The sequence below is a fragment of the Oncorhynchus mykiss genome, chromosome 10, assembly GCF_013265735.2.
Source record: "Oncorhynchus mykiss isolate Arlee chromosome 10, USDA_OmykA_1.1, whole genome shotgun sequence".
In the NCBI taxonomy this organism is placed as follows: Eukaryota; Metazoa; Chordata; class Actinopteri; order Salmoniformes; family Salmonidae; genus Oncorhynchus; species Oncorhynchus mykiss.
The window spans coordinates 73,397,268-73,407,615 of NC_048574.1; positions in this window are offsets into that span (position 1 = coordinate 73,397,268).

The following is a 10,348-nucleotide window of genomic DNA, read 5'->3' on the forward strand; positions in this document are numbered from 1 at the left end:
AGTGATGATGTCCAGTAGTTATCATGTTGATGGTCATACTGAATGGTTAAGTGATGATGTTTAGTAGTTATCATGTTGATGATCATACTGAATGGTTAAGTGATGATGTCTAGTAGTTATCATGTTGATGGTCATGCTGAATGGTTAAGTGATGATGTCTAGTAGTTATCATGTTGATGGTCATACTGAATGGTTAAGTGATTATGTCTAGTAGTTATCATGTTGATGGTCATGCTGAATGGTTAAGTGATGATGTCTAGTAGTTATCATGTTGATGGTCATGCTGAATGGTTAAGTGATGATGTCTAGTAGTTATCATGTTGATGGTCATGATGAATGGTTAAGTGATGTTGTCTAGTAGTTATCATGTCGATGGTCATGCTGAATGGTTAAGTGATGATGTCTAGTAGTTATCATGTTGATGGTCATACTGAATGGTTAAGTGATGATGTTTAGTAGTTATCATGTTGATGGTCATACTGAATGGTTAAGTGATGATGTCTAGTAGTTATCATGTTGATGGTCATGCTGAATGGTTAAGTGATGATGTCTAGTAGTTATCATGTTGATGGTCATACTGAATGGTTAAGTGATGATGTCTAGTAGTTATCATGTTGATGGTCATGATGAATGGTTAAGTGATGATGTCTACTAGTTATCATGTTGATAGTCATGATGAATGGTTAAGTGATGATGTCTAGTAGTTATCATGTTGATGGTCATGCTGAATGGTTAAGTGATGATGTCTAGTAGTTATCATGTTGATAGTCATGATGAATGGTTAAGTGATGATGTCTAGTAGTTATCATGTTGATGGTTGGATACAGTGCTGAATGGTTAAGTGATGATGTCTAGTAGTTATCATGTTGATGGTCATGCTGAATGGTTAAGTGATGATGTCTAGTAGTTATCATGTTGATGGTCATGCTGAATGGTTAAGTGATGATGTCTAGTAGTTATCATGTTGATGGTCATACTGAATGGTTAAGTGATGATGTTTAGTAGTTATCATGTTGATGATCATACTGAATTGTTAAGTGATGATGTCTAGTAGTTATCATGTTGATGGTCATGCTGAATGGTTAAGTGATGATGTCTAGTAGTTATCATGTTGATGGTCATGCTGAATGGTTAAGTGATGGTGTCTAGTAGTTATCATGTTGATGGTCATGCTGAATGGTTAAGTGATGATGTCCAGTAGTTATCATGTTGATGGTCATACTGAATGGTTAAGTGATGATGTTTAGTAGTTATCATGTTGATGATCATACTGAATGGTTAAGTGATGATGTCTAGTAGTTATCATGTTGATGGTCATGCTGAATGGTTAAGTGATGATGTCTAGTAGTTATCATGTTGATGGTCATACTGAATGGTTAAGTGATTATGTCTAGTAGTTATCATGTTGATGGTCATGCTGAATGGTTAAGTGATGATGTCTAGTAGTTATCATGTTGATGGTCATGCTGAATGGTTAAGTGATGATGTCTAGTAGTTATCATGTTGATGGTCATGATGAATGGTTAAGTGATGTTGTCTAGTAGTTATCATGTTGATGGTCATGCTGAATGGTTAAGTGATGATGTCTAGTAGTTATCATGTTGATGGTCATACTGAATGGTTAAGTGATGATGTTTAGTAGTTATCATGTTGATGGTCATACTGAATGGTTAAGTGATGAGGTCTAGTAGTTATCATGTTGATGGTCATGCTGAATGGTTAAGTGATGATGTCTAGTAGTTATCATGTTGATGGTCATACTGAATGGTTAAGTGATGATGTCTAGTAGTTATCATGTTGATGGTCATGATGAATGGTTAAGTGATGATGTCTAGTAGTTATCATGTTGATAGTCATACTGAATGGTTAAGTGATGATGTCTAGTAGTTATCATGTTGATGGTTGGAAACAGTACTGAATGGTTAAGTGATAATTCCACCTAGTAGATAAAGTGAGAGATCCACTCACCATCGAGGTAAAATAGTGGTATTATAGATACGTCAATGGCTCTTTCTCAATGAGTCCTTCCTTTATTCTTCCTCGCATCCTTCTTCCTCTGCTCCTCAAAACACTTTGGATAATATGGTCCAAGAGGAGTGACCTTTGACCTTCTCCTCTAATAAGGTTGAAAGGAGGAGAGGAGATAGAAGGAGAGGAATCTAGGAAAGACTAATTGATATAGAGCCTAAGTGTCAGATAGACATAGAGGGGGAAGAAGAAAAGTAAGAGAATAATAACAAAAAAACAAAAACATTGAATTGTTTTAGATTTAGAGGATCGTATGTAGACATTCAATCTGTAAAATGCTTGTATTAACAGTTGGTATTAGTATGTAAGTCTCTCTGGACGAGGGCTTCAGCTAATTGACAAAAATGTAACATTTTATGTAATTTGCCATAGGCTTATCCTTTTTTTTGCATATTACATTATTAGCATAAATGGCTTTAATGTTAACAACAAAGTAAAGTAATAAACAATGTTCTTTAACCAGCTTCCTGATGGAATGTGATTGAATTGTTAAAACAGTGTCATTTACAGTTGGACACACACAGAAAGCAGAACAGTATTGAGAGGGCACACCCAAATGAATGCATGAGCACACACACAAGTCTGAAGTTCCCTTTTTACAACCTCTGAGAAAGATGCAAACATGGATTCAAAGGTCATAATAGTTTATAATGGAGGAAACCATCTTGTCCATGAGAGTCTCAGCTTTCAATAGAGTGGTTATAATAGTTTATAATGAAGGAAACCATCTTGTCCATGAGAGTCTCAGCTTTCAATAGAGTGGTTATAATAGTTTATAATGAAGGAAACCATCTTGTCCATGAGAGTCTCAGCTTTCAATAGAGTGGTTATAATAGTTTATAATGAAGGAAACCATCTTGTCCATGAGAGTCTCAGCTTTCAATAGAGTGGTTCTAATAGTTTATAATGGAGGAAACTATCGTGTTCTTTAGAGAGTCTCAGCTTTCAATAGAGTGGTTCTAATAGTTTATAACGGAGGAAACTATCGTGTTCTTTAGAGAGTCTCAGCTTTCAATAGAGTGGTTCTAATAGTTTATAATGGAGGAAACTATCGTGTTCTTTAGAGAGTCTCAGCTTTCAATAGAGTGGTTCTAATAGTTTATAATGGAGGAAACTATCGTGTTCTTTAGAGAGTCTCAGCTTTCAATAGAGTGGTTCTAATAGTTTATAATGGAGGAAACTATCGTGTTCTTTAGAGAGTCTCAGCTTTCAATAGAGTGGTTCTAATAGTTTATAATGAAGGAAACTATCGTGTTCTTTAGAGAGTCTCAACTTTCAATAGAGTGGTTATACTAGTTTATAATGGAGGAAACCATCGTGTTCTTTAGAGAGTCTCAGCTTTCAATAGAGTGGTTATAATAGTTTATAGTTGTTATTTTGAGAAGGGCGGGTTATTTTTGGGGTGTCTCATGGTCTGACAAAGCTCTGCCACCTTTCACCAGAGATATGGAAGTGTGATATTGGAGGATGAGGTGGATTGAATCACACATCTCTAGTTTAAACGGACAGATTTTGCTGGGTATTTCTTAATTATGTTAATTCGATCAAGCTTCCTGCTTGAATGTGATTGGATCATTAAAACAGTGTGACCTGCAGTTGGACACACACACACACACACACACACACACACACACACACACACACACACACACACACACACACACACACACACATATATACAAAGTTCCCCATTTAAACTAATGAGAAAGATGCAAGGATAGATTTCCCACACACACTTCTGAATATGGCATCAGGCCATTGGTGATGTATGTGATGAAATAGGTTGCTGGTCACAGAGTACAAGACAGAACGTGACCTCTGTTTAATAGCTGGGGTGTCAAAGCCTCAGTAATGCTATGTGATCTATGTGCAAATTCACTGAGTCCAATCTTTTATCTGCTAAAATATATGATCACTTAAATTCTATCTTGAATCATACTGAATGTTTCAAACGGATGTGCAAGGTGGGACACAACATGTTTCTATTAAAACAGTGCGACTTGGACAAACACAGAGGGCAGAACACACACGCAGAACAGACACACACACACACACACACACACACACACACACACACACACACACACACACACACACACACACACAAAAAACTTTAATATTGAAAGGTGATAATGACTCACAACCTTCACTTAACAAGAGACAAAGTGTAGGTTACCAATGGCAACACCAAGCACCAGTGGACCTGCCTGCTACATATCCACACACTCATCATGGTGTCAATCTGCTGTTGTGTCTCTTCCTGGAGGTTGCTGTCTGTTCAAACCACTGGTTAAGGTGTGAAGTTCTCCCTACACATGTAACACTACGTTCTCAGACACAACAGACTGATAAACTAAAGCAGCTGTTTAACAGGATATAAAACATAATATACTGTCTGTTGTACTGTGTGCAGATACATAAAGTACCAAAGTATATTTTAAGGGGGTAATAAGAATGAGCCTTTATATGGAGCAGTCTGTTGAGATTTATGCTAATGTTGACAGGAAGAGGAGTGGACAGGATACTGTGAACTGGAGCATAGATAAAAAACCTCAAGCTGAGGAACTGGTAAGTACACCGTAGTCATAGAGACACACACATGGAAGTGTAAGCCTATAGTTATTATTCTTCCAATGCCACACAAACAATTTAGTTTATGTTAATGTGATGAGGTTGGCTGATGCCTCATGCCCCAAGGCTTCAAAAGTCAACTGAGTAAAATAAACTGTAACAAACAGATTATTAATATTCAAAAACAGAATACAGTGTGTCTTCCAAATGAAGGTACCTTACTTCACAAAGGAAAATTGTTAAAATTACATACTTGTGGAAATGAATACATGAAATGTTAAGTACTACATCTCCTAAATGAAACGTTGTTCCTTTAAGACGAGAATTTAAATGATCTGAAATGTTCGAGGCTCTGTATTTTAGGATGTTTACTAACTGCTGAAACATTCATTATCATGTTCATAAAGTTCTATGTAACTCGCTACTGTGTATTTCCAACCTGGTCTCAGAGCATTTTGTATTTTCCTGTATGTAAATCTGAGACACCCATTTAGTATGATATGTTTCTTTTCATATGGTATGTATCAATTTGTGGATGCCCATCATCCATTTTGTATAATATGTTATGAATTACAATGTGTCTGATATGTTAACAATTACAATATGTCTGATATGTTACGAATTTGCTGAACTTACAAAATGTTGTGAATTTGCTAAAAATATGATATGGCATGAATTCTACTTACTTTAACTAAATGGAAAACGGTGGCAAGGCTAGGGGTTAACTGTAACTGGCCACTATATTTCCTGTTAATGTGAGAAGCTGTATCTTTAACAACTACAAGTCACTCTCAACAGGAAGAGAGATGGGGTGAGAAAACATCACTTTAAATACAGCTCTTCTTCCTCCATTTACAGATGAAACAACAGAGATGCTTCAAACTTTGGGATCATTTGGGGTGAATCCTATCTTCCACTTAAGTCAAATTTAGACAGTGTTTTAACCCTGTAGGTTCTGGTATTAACTACGATATCTGACTGTTATTAACCCATAGGTTCTGGTATTACCTACGATATCTGACTGTTATTAACCCTGTAGGTACTGGTATTAACCATGATATCTGACTGTTATTAACCCTGTAGGTACTGGTATTAACCATGATATCTGACTGTTATTAACTCTGTAGGTACTGGTATTAACCATGATATCTGACTGTTATTAACCCTGTAGGTTCTGGTATTAACCATTAACCACTGTTGTTAACCCTGTAGGTACTGGTATTAACCATGATATCTGACTGTTGTTAACCCTGTAGGTACTGGTATTAACCATGATATCTGACTGTTTTAACCCTGTAGGTACTGGTATAAACCATTAACCACTGTTGTTAACCCTGTAGGTACTGGTATTAACCATGATATCTGACTGTTGTTAACCCTGTAGGTACTGGTATTAACCATGATATCTGACTGTTGTTAACCCTGTAGGTACTGGTATTAACCATGATATCTGACTGTTGTTAACCCTGTAGGTACTGATATTAACCATGATATCTGACTGTCTTTAACCCTGTAGGTACTGGTATTAACCATGATATCTGACTGTTTTAACCCTGTAGGTTCTGGTATTAACCATGATATCTGACTGTTATTAACCCTGTAGGTACTGGTATTAACCATTAACCACTGTTGTTAACCCTGTAGGTACTGGTATTAACCATGCTATCTGACTGTTGTTAACCCTGTAGGTACTGGTATTAACCATGATATCTGACTGTTGTTAACCCTGTAGGTTCTGGTATTAACCATGATATCTGACTGTTATTAACCCTGCAGGTACTGGTATTAACCATTAACCACTGTTGTTAACCCTGTAGGTACTGGTATTAACCATGATATCTGACTGTTGTTAACCCTGTAGGTACTGATATTAACCATGATATCTGACTGTCTTTAACCCTGTAGGTTCTGGTATTAACCATGATACCTGACTGTTTTTAACCCTGTAGGTACTGGTATTAACCATGATATCTGACTGTCTTTAACCCTGTAGGTACTGGTATTAACCATGATATCTGACTGTTTTTAACCCTGTAGGTACTGGTATTAACCATGATATCTGACTGTTTTAACCCTGTAGGTTCTGGTATTAACCATGATATCTGACTGTTATTAACCCTGTAGGTACTGGTATTAACCATTAACCACTGTTTTTAACCCTGTAGGTACTGGTATTAACCATGCTATCTGACTGTTGTTAACCCTGTAGGTACTGGTATTAACCATGATATCTGACTGTTGTTAACCCTGTAGGTTCTGGTATTAACCATGATATCTGACTGTTATTAACCCTGCAGGTACTGGTATTAACCATTAACCACTGTTGTTAACCGTGGAGGTACTGGTATTAACCATGATATCTGACTGTTGTTAACCCTGTAGGTACTGATATTAACCATGATATCTGACTGTCTTTAACCCTGTAGGGTCTGGTATTAACCATGATACCTGACTGTTTTTAACCCTGTAGGTACTGGTATTAACCATGATATCTGACTGTCTTTAACCCTGTAGGTACTGGTATTAACCATGATATCTGACTGTTTTTAACCCTGTAGGTACTGTTATTAACCATGATATCTGACTGTTTTTAACCCTGTAGGTACTGGTATTAACCATGATATCTGACTGTTTTAACCCTGTAGGTACAGGTATTAACCATGATATCTGACTGTTTTTAACCCTGTAGGTACTGGTATTAACCATGATATCTGACTGTTTTTAACCCTGTAGGTACTGGTACACAAAGACCAGAGTCCTCTAAAGATATGTCATGTGACTGGAAGCTCAACTGGATTTGTGAGAAAAGAAATGTAATGTGAACATGACAACATACTGTAACATATACAGTAGCCTACAGTGCACATAACTTCCTCCTTAATTTCTCTCTCTCTCTCTCTCTCTCTCTCTCTCTCTCTCTCTCTCTCTCTCTCTCTCTCTCTCTGCACTGATGTAGATCTGTATCTACAGTATCTGCACTGACATAGATATCCACAATCCTCTCCTCCATCTCACCTCTGTCAAACTTGACCTTCTTGTTCATATCTGTCTCAGCATAGATGACCTTTGACATCTTTAAAAATGCCTTCGTCTTTCTTTCTATGTATGTCTACTATACATTAATTCTCTTATTCTAGAATTAATGTGGTCGTCTTCCAACATGGCTGCCCGGAGGCGTCGTACATCAACTGCAGGCCCTCTATACGTTAAGTCTCTGCTTCTAGTGATATCTCTGTCTCTGAGTCATGTGTGTGTCTCTGTCTGTGTGACTAATGTAGGTGTTAACTCTAGCGAAGTATGAACAAAATGACTCAGGTAGTGGTGGCCATGCTAATACAAAAAACAGAAGAAGTTTGCATACTTGTGTATATGTGTGCGTGTGTGTGAGAGAGCTTGTTTCAGTGGTTATTGTTAAACCATTTTCTGAAGCACAATATAAATCATGCCCTGTCTCTACATGGTCACCTTGTCCAAAGTATATCTCAACACAGTCCTCCTGTCCAGGGAACAGTGATGAAGGACAGAACACTATCATACCTGGATGATATAAGATACAGGAACAGAGTCAAAGGTGGCCCTCTGGTGGATGCAATACTAACTACAGGTACAGCTGTAGTGTTGGTGACAGAGACCTGGGTGGATGTAGTACTAACTACAGATACAGCTGTAGTGTTGGTGACAGAGACCTGGGTGGATGTAGTACTAACTACAGGTACAACTGTAGTGTTGGTGACAGAGACCTGGGTGGAAGTAGTACTAACTACAGGTACAGCTGTAGTGTTGGTGACAGAGACCTGGGTGGATGTAGTACTAACTACAGGTACAGCTGTAATGTTGGTGACAGACCTGGGTGGATATAGTACTAACTACAGGTACAACTGTAGTGTTGGTGACAGAGACCTGGGTGGATGTAGTACTAACTACAGGTACAGCTGTAGTGTTGGTGACAGAGACCTGGGTGGATGTAGTACTAACTACAGGTACAGCTGTAGTGTTGGTGACAGACACCTGGGCTGCAGAGTTCCCAACCACCCCACCGAGTCCTTCACTGAGCCCAGACACACACCCACGTTGCCTGCCCTGTCCACTACCACAGCTCTACCTTCTTTGAACAACAGTTGGCGCTGTAGGCTACCCGGGTCACGTTCTTGTCCCTGGGGCCCACCACCGTAGAAGTTTTCAGGGTCTCATTGCCCTGGCATATTGTGACTTGGTCGATGCCCTTCCCGTTGCTACCATCGGTGAGGTTGGCAGATGCTGCCAGTAAGAGGCACTACAGTCATCCGGGCAGTTGGACGAGACACTGATGACCCCGCACTGGGGGGGAGACAGTGGAAGAGGGAGTGAATGAGTAAGAGAGTGAGAGAGTGAGAGAAAGAGAAGAGCATAGTCAGACATCAGAGGTAGTGGTGGTAGTGGTGGTGGTGGTAGTGGTGGTGTTTGTGGTAGTTGTGGTAGTGGTGGTAGTGCTGGTAGTGGTGGTAGTGGTGGTTGTGGTTAGGGTAGTAGTGGTGGTAGTGGTGGTACTGGTGGCGGTATTAGTGGTGGTGGTTGTAGTGGTAGTGGTGGTTGTGGTGGTACTGGTGGTGGTAGTGGTGGTATTATTGGTGGTGGTTGTGGTAGGGGTAGTTGTGGTAGTGGTGGTAGTGGTGGTGGTAGTGGTGGTATTAGTGGTGGTGGTTGTTGTGGTAGTGGTAGTGGTGGTATTAGTGGTGGTGGTTGTGGTGGTTGTGGTAGTGGTGGTTGTGGTGGTACTGGTGGTGGTTGTGGTGGTACTGGTGTTCGTAGTCGTGGTATTAGTGGTGGTGGTTGTGGTAGTGGTGGTAGTGGTGGTAGTGGTGGTAGTGGTGGTACTGGTGGTGGTTGTGGTGGTACTGGTGTTCGTAGTCGTGGTATTAGTGGTGGTGGTTGTGGTAGTGGTGGTAGTGGTGGTAGTGGTGGTAGTGGTGGTAGTGGTGGTACTGGTGGTGGTTGTGGTGGTACTGGTGGTGGTTGTGGTGGTACTGGTGTTCGTAGTCGTGGTATTAGTGGTGGTAGTGGTGGTAGTGGTGGTGGTAGTGGTGTTAGCAGTAGCACCATCTCTGACCAGTAGAGCAGGTATCTTACACAAACCAAGTCCTTTCAAATCAGTGACCAGAGAGACGATATGTGGAAAGGAGGCCTTTTTTTTATTTTTTATTTTGGATCATAAACTTTAAAAAGGAAGGAGGACCAAGGCACTCTTCATATACTAATTAAAATGCCTTTATTCGTATGGCATGTACAATAGCAACAACGTTTTAAAATCCGACTCTTTTCGGCTGCATGGTCTTCTCCCCTCAGACGCACCACAAACTCCCACTGCAGGACCCTGGCCATGGTAACCAGGAAGTCGCCGCCACCGGTGCCACCTAGCGACTGCAGGGTTCCGTTGACTTCTACCCCTGACCCCGAGGCCTTTGTAGGTCAATTTCTTCAACAAATGATCAGGTCTATATAATTATCAAACATACATTAGTAATGGAAAGGAAACACAGCCTCTTTGTTTAAGTATTAAAAAATGCTCCTCTAGTAATAAACTTGTAGGCAGAAGTTGGTAAAGAGTGTAGTATAACAGCATATGATAGCTCTCCCCAGGTTCTGCATAATGTCTAAGACATCCTGTAACTCATATAGCCTCCCCAATTCCCCTGACGTAACGTTCCCTGACAACAACATTTTAATAAATCCAACCTCCCCTGACAGCAGGAACCATCTTATCAGCAAGAAA